The sequence below is a fragment of the Candoia aspera genome, chromosome 4 (genome assembly GCF_035149785.1).
Source record: "Candoia aspera isolate rCanAsp1 chromosome 4, rCanAsp1.hap2, whole genome shotgun sequence".
In the NCBI taxonomy this organism is placed as follows: Eukaryota; Metazoa; Chordata; class Lepidosauria; order Squamata; family Boidae; genus Candoia; species Candoia aspera.
Window position 1 is genome coordinate 10,309,482 of NC_086156.1, and position 12,510 is coordinate 10,321,991.

Consider the following 12,510-nt stretch of genomic DNA (forward strand, 5'->3'; position numbering starts at 1 on the left):
AGAAAAAACAAAACTAAATATAAAAGTAACTAAAACTAGAGAGCCAGTCTGGTCTAGTGGTTAAGGTGCTGGGCTAGAAACCAGGAGTCTGTGAGTTCTAGTTCCGCCTGAGGCATGAAAGCCGGCTGGGTGACCTTGGGCCAGTCCCTCTCTCTCAGCCCAAGAGCCAATCAGGCATGGTATGAGAGTTCTAGTCCCACCTTAGGCATGAAAGCTGGCTGCGTGACTTTGGGCCAGTCACACTCTCAGCCCAACCCACCTCAGAGGGTTGTTAAGGGGAAAATAGGAGGAGGAAGGAGTATTAGGTATATTCGCCACCTTGAGTTATTTATAAAAATAATAAAGGTGGGGTAGAAAATAAATTAAAAAATAAATCATCAGAACAATTTTACTTTAACATTTATATGCTACTTTTTTATTGATTATGTGCCATTGTTTTCTACTCCTAGCGACCACATAGATAGATTTTCTCCAAGATGATCTATCCCTAATCTGTTCTTTCAAGTCTCCCAGTGATGCACTCATCTCCACTGTAACTGAGTCCATCTACCTGGCTGCTGGTTGGCCTCTTCTTCTCTTTCCTTCCACCTTTCCCAGCATTAGAGCCTTTTCCAGAGAGTTTGGTCTTCACATAATGTGTCCAGAGTAGGCTAATTTGAGTCTGGTCTTTTGTGTCTTGAGTGAGAACTCTGGGTTGATTTGTTTAATGACCCTTAGGTTTGTTTTCTTGGCTGTCCATGGTATTCTCAGCAGTCTTCTCAAACACCAAAGTTCAAAAGCGTCAATACCCTTGCTATCCTGCCTCTTCAAAGTCCAAATTTCACTTCCACAGAGTGTCACAGGGAATATCATTGATTGCACTATTCTGATCTATGTACGCATAGACACATCACGGCATCTGAGTATCTTTTCCAAGGCCTTCATGGCTGCTCTGCCAAGTGCTTGTCTGTGGTGTATTTCTTGACTGCTTGTTCCTTTACTGTTGATGGTTCATCCTAAAAGGCAGAAGCTATCTACCACTTCGATATCTTCACTGTCCATTCTAAGGCTGGTTGTTCTACCTGTTGTCATAATTTGGTCTTCTTTCTATTTAATTTTAATCCCATTTTTTCACTGTGCTCCTTGACTTGTATTACTAGAGCTTGCAGATTCTTTGCATTTTCAGCTATCCAAGTAGTTCATCAGCATACGGCAGGTTATTGTTGTTTCTGATGCTTTTTTCTGCTTCAGAGTAGAACTACAGGCTGCAGCAAAACCACGTATCTATTGTTTTCTATTCCCTGCCATGCCCAGGAAGGGTCCACAGGAGGAGGTTAAAAAAAAGTCAAGATGGCAGCCATGACTGCACGGTTGAAGCCTCACTGCTTTTTTACATAAATTGAACGCTTTACAGATGCTGCTGCTTCCCTCTTCATACATCCCCCATCTCTGTAGTTTTCCATACACTCATGAACTCTAGCTTGCTCTTATTTACACATGTTCATAGCACATATGCAGGGTTCAAAGGGACATCTAATGGCAAGTGTTTGTGTGTTCATCCTGTACTAAGTTGCTGACAAAAGGCTTTTTCTCCTCCTCCTCCCTCTCTTTCTCATATACATGAATAATTCTTGGCCATTCCCTGAAGCAGTGGCTGTTTTCCCCCAGGAAGATGATGCTGTGATTAGATGTAAACAAGAAAATTGTGTGTTGTAGCATTAGAGAGGCTTTTCCTATGACAGATAAATTTAGCTTAATAATTTGATAGAGATTATCATGATGCCTTGCAAATAATATTTAAAATTGCCCTTACAGGGTATTTTAAATCAGGATTGTTTCATCAACTTGCTCAACTTCTGTTATTAGGCCATGCCAGTATATTGAAAATAAGCTAAAGGGTGGGGGCTTATTTTCTATTCTATCTTTTGCCCAGGCATGGAGTACAACATTCAAATTAGTTCTTAGCTTTTTAAATATATATAAGTAATATTAGTATTCAATATTGGTAATACTGTGGTTTTTTGTGTAACAAGATAGAAAATGTAATCCTTCCATTCATGGTTCTTTGTGGGCTGATAGCAGTTTGAGCTCTGAAACATTTTGGTAAGATGCATCTTAAAGTTGTTGGAAAAACAAAACAGAAGAACATTCTCCACCCCTACCCCCTGGCACTTGTTTGAGCTAAAACAAAATGATGTGGAGGGGCAGATTATCTGCTGTTCCAAGTATAGCAAACCAAGACAAAACATTATACTAATGAAACATGTTAGTCTGATGCAGTTGTTGATAGTTTGGTAATTGTGTGATTGTTGATAGATAGAGCCAGAAGTAGGGATACCACATGTATAAGAATGCAAAAACTTTGGTATTTTGTTTATGAATATAGGAATCTGTCTTGTTTTGACTGAGACGCTGGTTCTATCTTGGATGGTATTGTCACTTCTTGCTGGCACTGATCCTTCAGGACCTTTCAGGCAGAAGTCTTTCCTAGCCCTCCTCTCTAACTGCTGCTAGGCTTTCAAACTTAGTTATAACTTTTCCCCTTTCTGTTGGAATCACAAGCCACTTTCAGAACTGTTGGGAACCAAGCTTTGTTTCTAGGATCGTGATGGCTCACTTCAGTATTTCTGTATGTTGGAAAATGTACATAACAGATATACCTATCTTTGTGTGTGGTAGGATTGAAAATAGAAAATATTCTCTTTTTTAAAAACCGAATGTCAAAACTGGTTGTATGATATAAGACAAAGGGAGGTAAAAAGGAGAAAGAGGAAGGTGGAAGTAGCAACAACGGCACTTGCAGATGGAACTGGCTTAGTCTTAATCAGCTCTTATCAAGGGCAGCATATGATTATCAATTCCACTGATTTGCTGTTGGGATACATTCTTACTGGTCTGATAAATTTTTCTATAGTTTCTCCTTTGGCCATGTCCCATGCTGTCTGAGAGTTCTGTGATTTAAAGTGTACCTGTGGAATTAAGATACTCCCTAGAGCTGTTCATTCAAACTGGCATTCTTATTTCCTGCTGATAGAGTATGTGGTAGTGAATGTGTTATTTTACCCAAGTTTGAATAAATAATACAATATACAAAGGGAAGTATATCTTCACACACCAGGAAGATGAGAATCCAGTGCCACAAGGTGGGTTCATGGCCTTGGAAAAAGAGTGAAAAATACTTTGAATGAGTCATACCTAGCTATAACTATTAGCCATGGTGAGTGCCCCCACATGCAGGATTCTTGAACAACGAGCAGGAATTGTCATCATTCCCATGCTCCACTGATGAACTTCCTTCTGGAGGCAGCTGGATGACCCAAATCAAAAAGTATTCTGGGCAGAAGGAAGGCTAGCTAAATTCAGCAAATAATGTAAATTTTTTGTAATTCTAAGTTCATGTTTGATTCTAAAACTGATGTGGTTGTTGTTTGATTCAGTTTTTTTCCTCTCCTTGTTCCTGTCTAGTATACCAGCATCTCTGAAGTCTACTTAAATCACTGACCTTCGGCATCCTAAGCCCCTGGCAATCTTTGAAGTAGGTGTTTTTGTTCTTGCTATGGTTGCTTTATCTTGAGTTGGCCCTTAATTAAATAATTACAGATACATAAAGCCCAATTACTAGAGGCAGCCCACTAAACACACAGGGCTTCCAATTCAGTTCACCCCAATTGGAATGACACGCGAACAAGAATTTGGAATGAAGGTCAGAGGAAAGTTCCTTGTGGCAAGGTGGGTGTTAAGGAGCAAAGGCTGGGCTGCTCTGGTTAGAGAAGGCAAATGAAGCCATCTCTCTGTATCAGAAGCATAAACAATAGTATAAGCATATACTGAAAAGATGTTACTTAGGGCAATATGAAAAAATGATGGCAAAATCAAAAGCAACAGCTGTTAACAAAATTAGGCACAAGAAGCTGTTGGACACGCAATTGCTTTGTAGATAATGTATGTAGACATTTTTTCTAAAATGCATTGTTTAATATAGTGAACGTACTATTAAAACTTAAATATATTGCAGTAACAACACACACAGAATTCCATCCAATGAATAATGAAATGTTGCTGTCAATGTAATATTCCCAGCTAACTGGTAGGGCATCTATCTTTGGTTTTATTTGGGACTTTACCTTTGCTTTATTTTTTCTTTTTGATACTGTTCTGGATTTAGCTATGTATTATTATTGTTGAGGGGGAGTTATTTGATGTTCTGTGCTGCCCAGAGTCTTTTGACATTGGGGTGGGTTATACATACTGTAAAATAAAATTAACATGGCTGTGATTAAAAAAGGAATCAAATGTAGGCAATAAAGCATTCTGGAGCAGTATTCAAAGACATCAAATAGCTTCATGACTGATGACATAGTAGGAACCAGATCCTCAAGGATATAAAACAGCCACTGTAGGTATTCAGTTGTCCATTGAATTGCTGCAGACAATAAGGTTTCCTTGTATTCTTCATATGTCCATTTAAGCATCCTACTCGTTGAGCAGAATATGCTTATTGCAATATTACTTTTCATCTTTTTGGTTTTGAAATACTGACATTGAAACTATCTTTTTCAAAGTGCCATTTTATATATTGACTGATGGCTGTTTTTCCATCCTGTTGGAAGAGTGTGAATGGCCTTTCTCTGTTGTCTATTGTGTAATTGAGGTCCCCCCCCCCCCATTTTTGTTGCATGGCAGGTTCTGCAGAATGAGCAGACCTTAAAGAGTTTTTTGGAGGAGAGGTGCCCAGTGTCCTTCTCTTGAAGACTTTGAAGTAGCAGTTTGTTCTGCAGAAGAAGCCACCCCACGAGATCGGTTAGGCAGTGTGTGAAGTTTCCTTACCCTGAACTGGATCATTGCTTGACTGTTGGCATTGGTGCTGTCTGCATGGCATGACAAGTATTTTGTTGAGGGTTTGGATGCTGATTTTCCCAGCATTATGCTAGAGGGTAAAGTTAAAATATTTTCTGTACAAAGCATATACTTGTCTATAGATAAGCAGACCTGAATCACTACCAAGCCACTGCAACACTCTGGCTCCTGCGTGTGTTTGGGAAGATTACTCTACCCATCCACAATTTAAACTTTAATCAAGCAAATGAGCTTTAGTATAACGTGGCACCTCTTGTTTATCATTGGAGAACACTTAATAATCATTCTCATAGGGGTTTTATATGTCTTGAGAACAGCCTCAAGTTGTTCTCCCAATCCCTTGGGAGGAAAGCTGCTCTGGATTGTATTAAACTGGAAGACTGAGCAGCTGTTTACAGATGTTTAGCGGCCACATTCTTAACAGCTGTTCACAGATGTTTGTGTCATCAACAATATATAGCGCTATAGATAATAGCCTATTCTTTACAGCTCAACTTTTCCCCTTCAAAAGAAATGGATATGGCTATGATACACTTGATATGTAATTATTTTTTAAATCACAGTAACCTACAAAACGGATATTGCATCATATCTCAAATAAAATAGAAATAAAACCTCTGGTTTTTTTTAACTATCGCTTCCCATATCAACATTCATTTCTTCTTGGCCTTGTGGGACTTAATCCATACCACTCTTCTGAATTTTGTTCTTTGAACATAATTTTTTTTAACATCCTGCCAGCATACAAAGCAATTGCTGAAGACACAGTTAAACTGTAGGATTTCTGATTTAATTATAATAGTAGAGGCTTTGCCAATGGATTCTGGTGCCTGATGTCTGTTAATCATTCTCACATTTTTATTTCAACAAAGTTTCATTTTGTACAGTAATATTTTGTTTAATTTCCTTCTTTCCTCTTTGTCAGCGGTCCAGGAAGTAAGCAAGCCTAACCAGTTTGAATAACAGGAACTTTTCCAAATACAAGTAGCTTCTTAGGTTTTCAATTTTTTGCAATTTGTGAATTTTTCTTTTAAAATGTGAAGCTAGATCAGATTGCAGATAGTTTTAGAAGAAAGGCATAACTGCACATCCCTTAAGCAGGAAGGTTATGCTATGATCTGTAATTATTATTTCATCTCACCTAACTTTCCTACCCTTGTGGGTTTATGGATTTTAATTTCTACTATAAATATATCTCTAGATATCTAGCTGCTATAAAGTAAGTATCAGGGGTATCTATGACTGAAGCTATATCCCAGTGTGGGCAAGGATAATGTGAACTCAGTTTTCAGGGATATAAATAGATGGACCAGTGTGAATTTAGTATGTTCTGCTTCAAGTCCTTGGTCTGTTTTTTTAGCCCTGTAGAGCCTGTTGAAGGAGGAATTATGATGCCAATAGACTCTGAAATTGCTCATTATTTAGGAGAGTTTTGAATCTCAGTGATAACAGACCTACTTTTAAATTAAAGTGATTTGTATTGGTCAGAACACACTTGCTCATTTCAACCATCTTGGATAGAAGAGATCTTAGCACAGGTAGTCCTTGAATTATGATGGTAATTGGGACCAGAATTTTCATCGCTAAGCAATGTGGTCGTAAAGCTCAACGTCACATGGCTGCTTTGCTTAGCGACGGCAATCCTGGAACTCCCTGTTGCTGTCGTTAGCCAAGAACCCATCCTGATCCAAGCCATTCTTGGCTTGGTCCCTCCCAGCCCCAAGCCTCGGTTCTTCCAAGGTAAGGGATGGCCTCCCCCTCAACTCCCCTAACTGCCTATAGTATTCTCCCCCATCTCTGCCCTCTGCCCTCTGCCCTCTGTCACCCTGCACCCCGCCTTGTGGGGTGGCAAGCAAACCCAGAACCATGTGGCTCTGGGGTTGCTTGCCACACTGCAGCTCAGGGGCTTCTTGGCATGCCTCAGCAGGAAGCCCTAGCGACACAGTGCAAAGCCCCAGCTGCACTTGCCACCCTGCACTCCGCTGCCCAGCTGACCTTCGATGTCTTCTTGCTTCCACTGTTGACGAGTTGTGCCTGGCCTGGCCCTTTGCAAGGCAGTTGTTGGCCACGTGAGGCCTTCCTCCCCTGGTCTTACAAGGAAACCGCCATCCGCAATCTCGGGAAGAAAGCGTTGCATGGCCAGCAGCTGCTTCATAAAGGGCCAGGCCGGGCATGCCTCATCAGCAGTGGGAGCAAAGGCCAGCTGGGGCGGCGGAGCGCAGGGCAGCAGGGGTCGTGGAGTGCAGGGGGCCAAAGGGGGGGGGGTTGAAGTGCCTCTCTGGTCGTAAGTGCGGGTGGGCTGCCAGGCACCTGAATTTTGATCATGTGACTGCTGGGACACTGTAACTTCAAATGGTCGCTGAACGAATGGTCATAACTTGAGGACTACCTGTATAAGAACGATTCATATGATTGTGCCTCATTATAAAGGAACATAGATTATATTATACTGTTATCGTAGTACTATTTTGCATATCTCTCCTTAGCATTTTCTGTATTAACTAAAATTATGATGATTAAACCTTTGTCATTTCAAATTGTTTTGGGTCATAGAGATAAATGCATCAAATAAACACCAATGGGATGGATAGAATTAGGCACTTTCTGGATTTTCAAATTATGCTGAGAAACTTGCAGAACCAGTGGATACCTTTATTTCAATTAAAGGATATTATAATGGTAAACATTATCAAAACAGAGTTGAAAACACATTTTATTGGAACTTATGTGAAGAGGCAATATATATAAAATCCAAACAGCCCTTGGTGATAAAGAGATTAATCATGCGAATCATTGTGATAAAAACTTACAGAGGAATGTTTCTGGCAGAACATCCAGAATATTGTTTAAAATTTACATTGAGAGCTATAAACAAGTTGAGACTACTATATTAGCTTACAAGATATGAAAAGAAGTTACTAATAAAATGCCATCCAGAGTTACTATGAATTGGGTGGCCTATAAATTTGATATATAAATAGGAAGAGAGAGATAGCTAAAAAATAGAATATTTGGTAGCTTCCAGAAGAAGTGATGTTCCAGGAACCCAGCAATTATGTACATCAACATACTGTAAAATGCAGGGATTTTAACTTCTGTAATGTACTTTTTTTCCCTGACATACTGTATTTTCTATACATAGGCCTTCCCCCCGCCCTTTTCTTTTTCTTTTTGGCATGGAGAAGGATTTAACTATGTAAACTTGTTTCATACTGAAATGGTAAAAGGAAGGTGTATCTTCACATTTGTTTGGGAGAACAACTTCAGAGTATAACCCTGAGTTGAGCCTTCAAGATGCTCAGGCAATGTCAATACGTCATACTGTATGTGCAAGCCAGCAGTAGCCCTGGGAGAACCGAAGGATCAGCTGATGAAAGCAGTGTCATGGTGTCACCATGCAAACCCCAATCCTTTTCTATGCGTGACACAGTGCTTTACATATGCCCCAAAGGGGCAAAGCTTGCAGTGTGACAGCATGACACTGCTTTTGTCATTGTGATGAAAGCAGTAGAAGTCCTGGGAGTGCCACAGTATGCAGCATTTTCTGTGCTATAGCATCTCCCCATTATATACAGGCCTGCCTCTTCTCCTCTGATCTGTGGTCTAGAAGCCAGAGGAAAATTACTCTTTAGTACTTTCAGTTATAGATGCAAATAACATGTTGCTGCAGCAAAGTCTTTTCCCCTTCTTTGTTATCAGGTTGCCATTTTGGCACAAAGCAAAGATTTCCCTTTGAACCTAGAATTCCTCTGTTCCTTTAGATAGCCTTTCAACTTTCTACGCAAATTAGACCATTAAATTAGGCAGAGGCTGAAGCAGTCCTTTCTGCTCCAATATAAACTTGCCACGGTATTGAAAGAGATTTACTAATGTTGGGTGGCAATTTGGTAGGGAGAAATAATCCTTCTAAGTCCTCTTCTGAGCTGCATGCACTCAGGATGAATGACGTGGCAAAAATACTTGCAACTCCCATACCCATTTGATGGCCTTTAGGATGGCATGCGTGGGCTGTCTGTTATCCTACCTTCTCAACATCTCTGCTCCAAATTAGGGTAGCACTCTGAAGTCGCACAGGGCTAGGGAAAGGATGTTCTCTATGCCACATCAGGATGGCGTCTATCAGGTATTGTTTTTGTTGTATGGGCCAGAGCAACTCTGATTGATTGTTAACACTATTTCTGGAAAATCTTGTATTCTCCTATTCTTGTTCGGCAAGAAACGATCCAGGTTTTGTGTCTCTTGTATGTCCAAGTTCCAGCTAAAAATTAATCATTTTAAATAAAGCTGTTTAGATAGGAACACAAAGGAATTGTACGAACCTTTCAGATCTGGAAGGCTGCTGAGGAAGCAGATGTGGGAAGTGTCTGTGGACTACAATGGTGAAAACGGCTAGATTCAATTTGGGATGGAGAAACACTCTGTTCTGTAAAGCTATCTGTTGCAAATAAAAAGCTTGTGTTAATTTTCTTACAGTGCAAACATGTCTGTGGGGTATGTGTATGTTCTATTTGTCAGGCGCTACCTCTGTTTTTTTCACATTCACTGTATTTCTGATTAAGATTATTGGAGCATGACTTCAGTGATGTCTAAAATAGGCATATTAATGTCAGCCTCCTTCCTGGGATATATTTTCACTGTAACTTAGTGATAAAAGCACCTCCCACATCTACTCTGCTCTGACTTTTTTCAGTCTCTGGACATATTTCTGAAATAATAAGGAAAAATATCCTCTTTATTCACTTCAGAGGAGCTCTGGCCCAAATGGGGAAAAATAGTTCAGTCTCATGGAAGAGGGTGTTGTGCTATAAAGATAAAATACAAGATGAAAACAAATATTACTTAAAAGTAACTGCATTTTTCCTCGGGTAGACTAGAGAAGAAGGTGTGTGAGATGGGAATGGAACAATAGAAATACCTCTCTAACTGGGATATCTTTACAGGATTTAATTTCATTCCTAAATTTGGCAAAAGCAAATTAGAGCTGACCTTTAATGATGAGGCGTGTAGTTTTACTAATTTCCAGTTATGTTCTGTATAATATTATAGTGCAGCGTTTTATATTAGTTCTATCCAGGAATTATAAATGAATATACCTAATAAAAGAGTTATTTAACAAAAAGATTAGAGATTGCTACTAAGGTTATTGAAATCGGTTTTTTGAAGATGCAGCTGATCTGGATGTAAAAGCTACCAGTGGGGAAAATGCAAAGAGATACAATTTAGAAATGTGAAATGTAGTGATTTCGATTTCTTTTATTTTAAAACAGCAAGTAAATGAGAGGAGCCTCAATGGCTGAAGATATACATCTTTATAATGTTAAGATGGTCAGCTGAGAGTAAGGCATTTGTACCCTGCAATCCCTAGGAGTATCTCATGCAAAACTACCAAAAGGCTTTAATTACTTGAAGCATCTTGCTGTTATGATGCCTGTACTGTTGTTTCATATGCCCTTCCATGAATTACTTCATCTGCAAGCATGTTCTTTTTACAACAGTTACATCAGTGATTCACATTTGTTATTATATAGGATAACTGTGATCCTATATTTATATCTAGTCCGGCATTAGACCTTCATTGTTCATTGGACTTTTATATACAAATTTTGAAAAGCAGACAAAGAGCTATAATTGTGGAACAAATCATTTTTTAAAAATGGACTAATGGTATATAATCAATTATTTGCTAAAAAGAAGGATAAAAAAATTTTCAAATAAAAATTTAAGCTTATATTGTAGTATATACTTGCTCTTAATGATCTTGAGCTTGCAGTTTTGAAAAGAGAAGGGAATTTCTCCAGTTTTCTTTCCCATTCTGTTTTTGGTATATAATTACTGCTCCCTCCCCCCCAAAAAAACTGTCCTAGAAGTTTGGTGGCAGTGAAGTACATGGGGAACTGGAAAAAAATAGCTACCGCTCTTCAGCCTTTAACAGAAGAATTAAACGCTATTCTGTGCAGAGAATGACAGCACTGGATTCTATCTATCTATCTATTTTGTCCCCGCCCATCTCCTCCCATTGGGGGACTCTGGCCAGTTATCTGTCTATCTTATAAATTCATCTATAAATTCATCTATATCCAAACATTTACTTAATATAGTCACACACCCACAACACACAGCTTACCCCTAACCCAAATTCTGCTGATATTCTTGAACAATTTGAAATTTTCCATCTCTTTCCTCTTATGAAGGCTATTATTTAAATCCATTTACACTGACAACTTCCTCTCTCACAAATTGCTCAATTCAGTTAATTCAGTGAATTATAACCCTGGTCTGTGAACCACAAATTGTCTGTGGGACCACAGCAAAAGCAATAAAAGAAAACACTCAAGTTATTTGCCTGAATAGGCAATGACTATTGTTGTGCTTTCTAGCCTCTTAATTAAACATGAAAGATACTTTGTTCAATTAATCAATTTAAGGATTTTAATCCGTGATTGCATATTTTAATTGGTGAGTTTAGAGTTAAGACAAATGCTTTATTTTTTGAGAGCAGTTTGATTCTAGTGCCTACAGTTATCTGAAATTTAAAGATAAATGAGTAAATAGCCTTCCCCAAGAGTCAGCTATAACGTATTTTCAATCATTAAAACGTTTGTATACGTTAATATATCTCAAACCAGTGTGTGAGATTTTGCTGATACATATCCTTTAATAATCAACTAGTTGATAAAAGGCTTTGTTTTTCATCTCAAGAAGTATGTAAGTGAAAAAAACAGTTGAGAAGTGTCCTGTTCAGACTATGCAGCCAGGCAAGGTCTTATAAAACACTCTTTGTTAACTAACTATTTACAATAATTAAGTCCTTGAATAAAAAGACTCGAATCAAGAAGCCCAACTGGGCACAACAGGCAGTGAAACAGGACTCTCACTGGACAGGTAGACTGGATGCAAGTGGAACTCAGTGTGCTGGAGGCAACAGAATCTCGAACTGGAACGGTGTGCTGGAGCTGTTCTGACGCTGGATCACTGGCAATCTGGAACTGGGTTGGGTCTGGACACGGCAACTGGAGCTTGGAAGCAGGACTCAAACTTGGGACAAGGCTAGTCTTGGCTGGAAGACCTGGACTAGGCGGAATTCTCAGGACTGAAGACTTGGAGTAAAACTTGGAACAACGCTGGGCTCGACTGGAAGCGCCGGACTAGGCTGAATTCTCTGGACTGGGAACTTGGAGCAAGGCTGGAAACTGGAAGCAAGGCCGGACTCGGCTGGAAGCCCCAGACTAGGACTAGAGGCTTGAAGCAAGGCTTGACACTTGGAACGAGACTGTATTTGGCTGAAAGCCCCAGACTAGACTGGATTCTCTGGACGGCAGGCTTGGAGCAAGACTTGGAGCTTAAAGCAAGGCTGGTGTCCCAAAAGGCAGGAACCACGCTGAGACGAGGAGTAAGTCCCTAGTGTTTTATTACTGCTACATTAGATAGAAAATCCTAACAAACTGAAGAAGCGTGGGAAAACCCATACAGATAAACCCCAAAAGTCAAGGCGGGTCTGTTCTGTGTCTCTTTGAATGACTGCTCAATTCCTCGCTACTACGCGTGCGTTTTCCCCCCTGAATAGGGGCCCCCTCCTCGCCATCAGTGCTCACGACAGCTGGACTTGGCTGGAGATCTTGGGCTGGGCTGGCAACCAGATCCTGAGCAAGATAGTTGTGAAATTCCTGGACACAG

At 39.7% G+C, this 12,510-nt stretch overlaps 1 protein-coding gene across 9 annotated transcripts in view; it reads left to right on the top strand.

Annotated features, from left to right (window-relative positions):
• ZMYND11 (zinc finger MYND-type containing 11) overlaps window positions 1-12,510 on the top strand; it is a 98,083-nt gene that overhangs the window by 23,035 nt on the left and 62,538 nt on the right. For 8 of the 9 annotated variants that reach the window (XM_063303395.1, XM_063303402.1, XM_063303400.1 and 5 more), the window contains exon 2: window positions 3,445-3,514. The exons of the other annotated variant lie outside the window; for it this stretch is intronic. The gene's annotated coding sequence lies outside the window, so the exon portion shown is untranslated. The remainder of the gene's footprint in view (window positions 1-3,444; window positions 3,515-12,510) is intronic. 9 annotated transcript variants of the gene reach the window in all.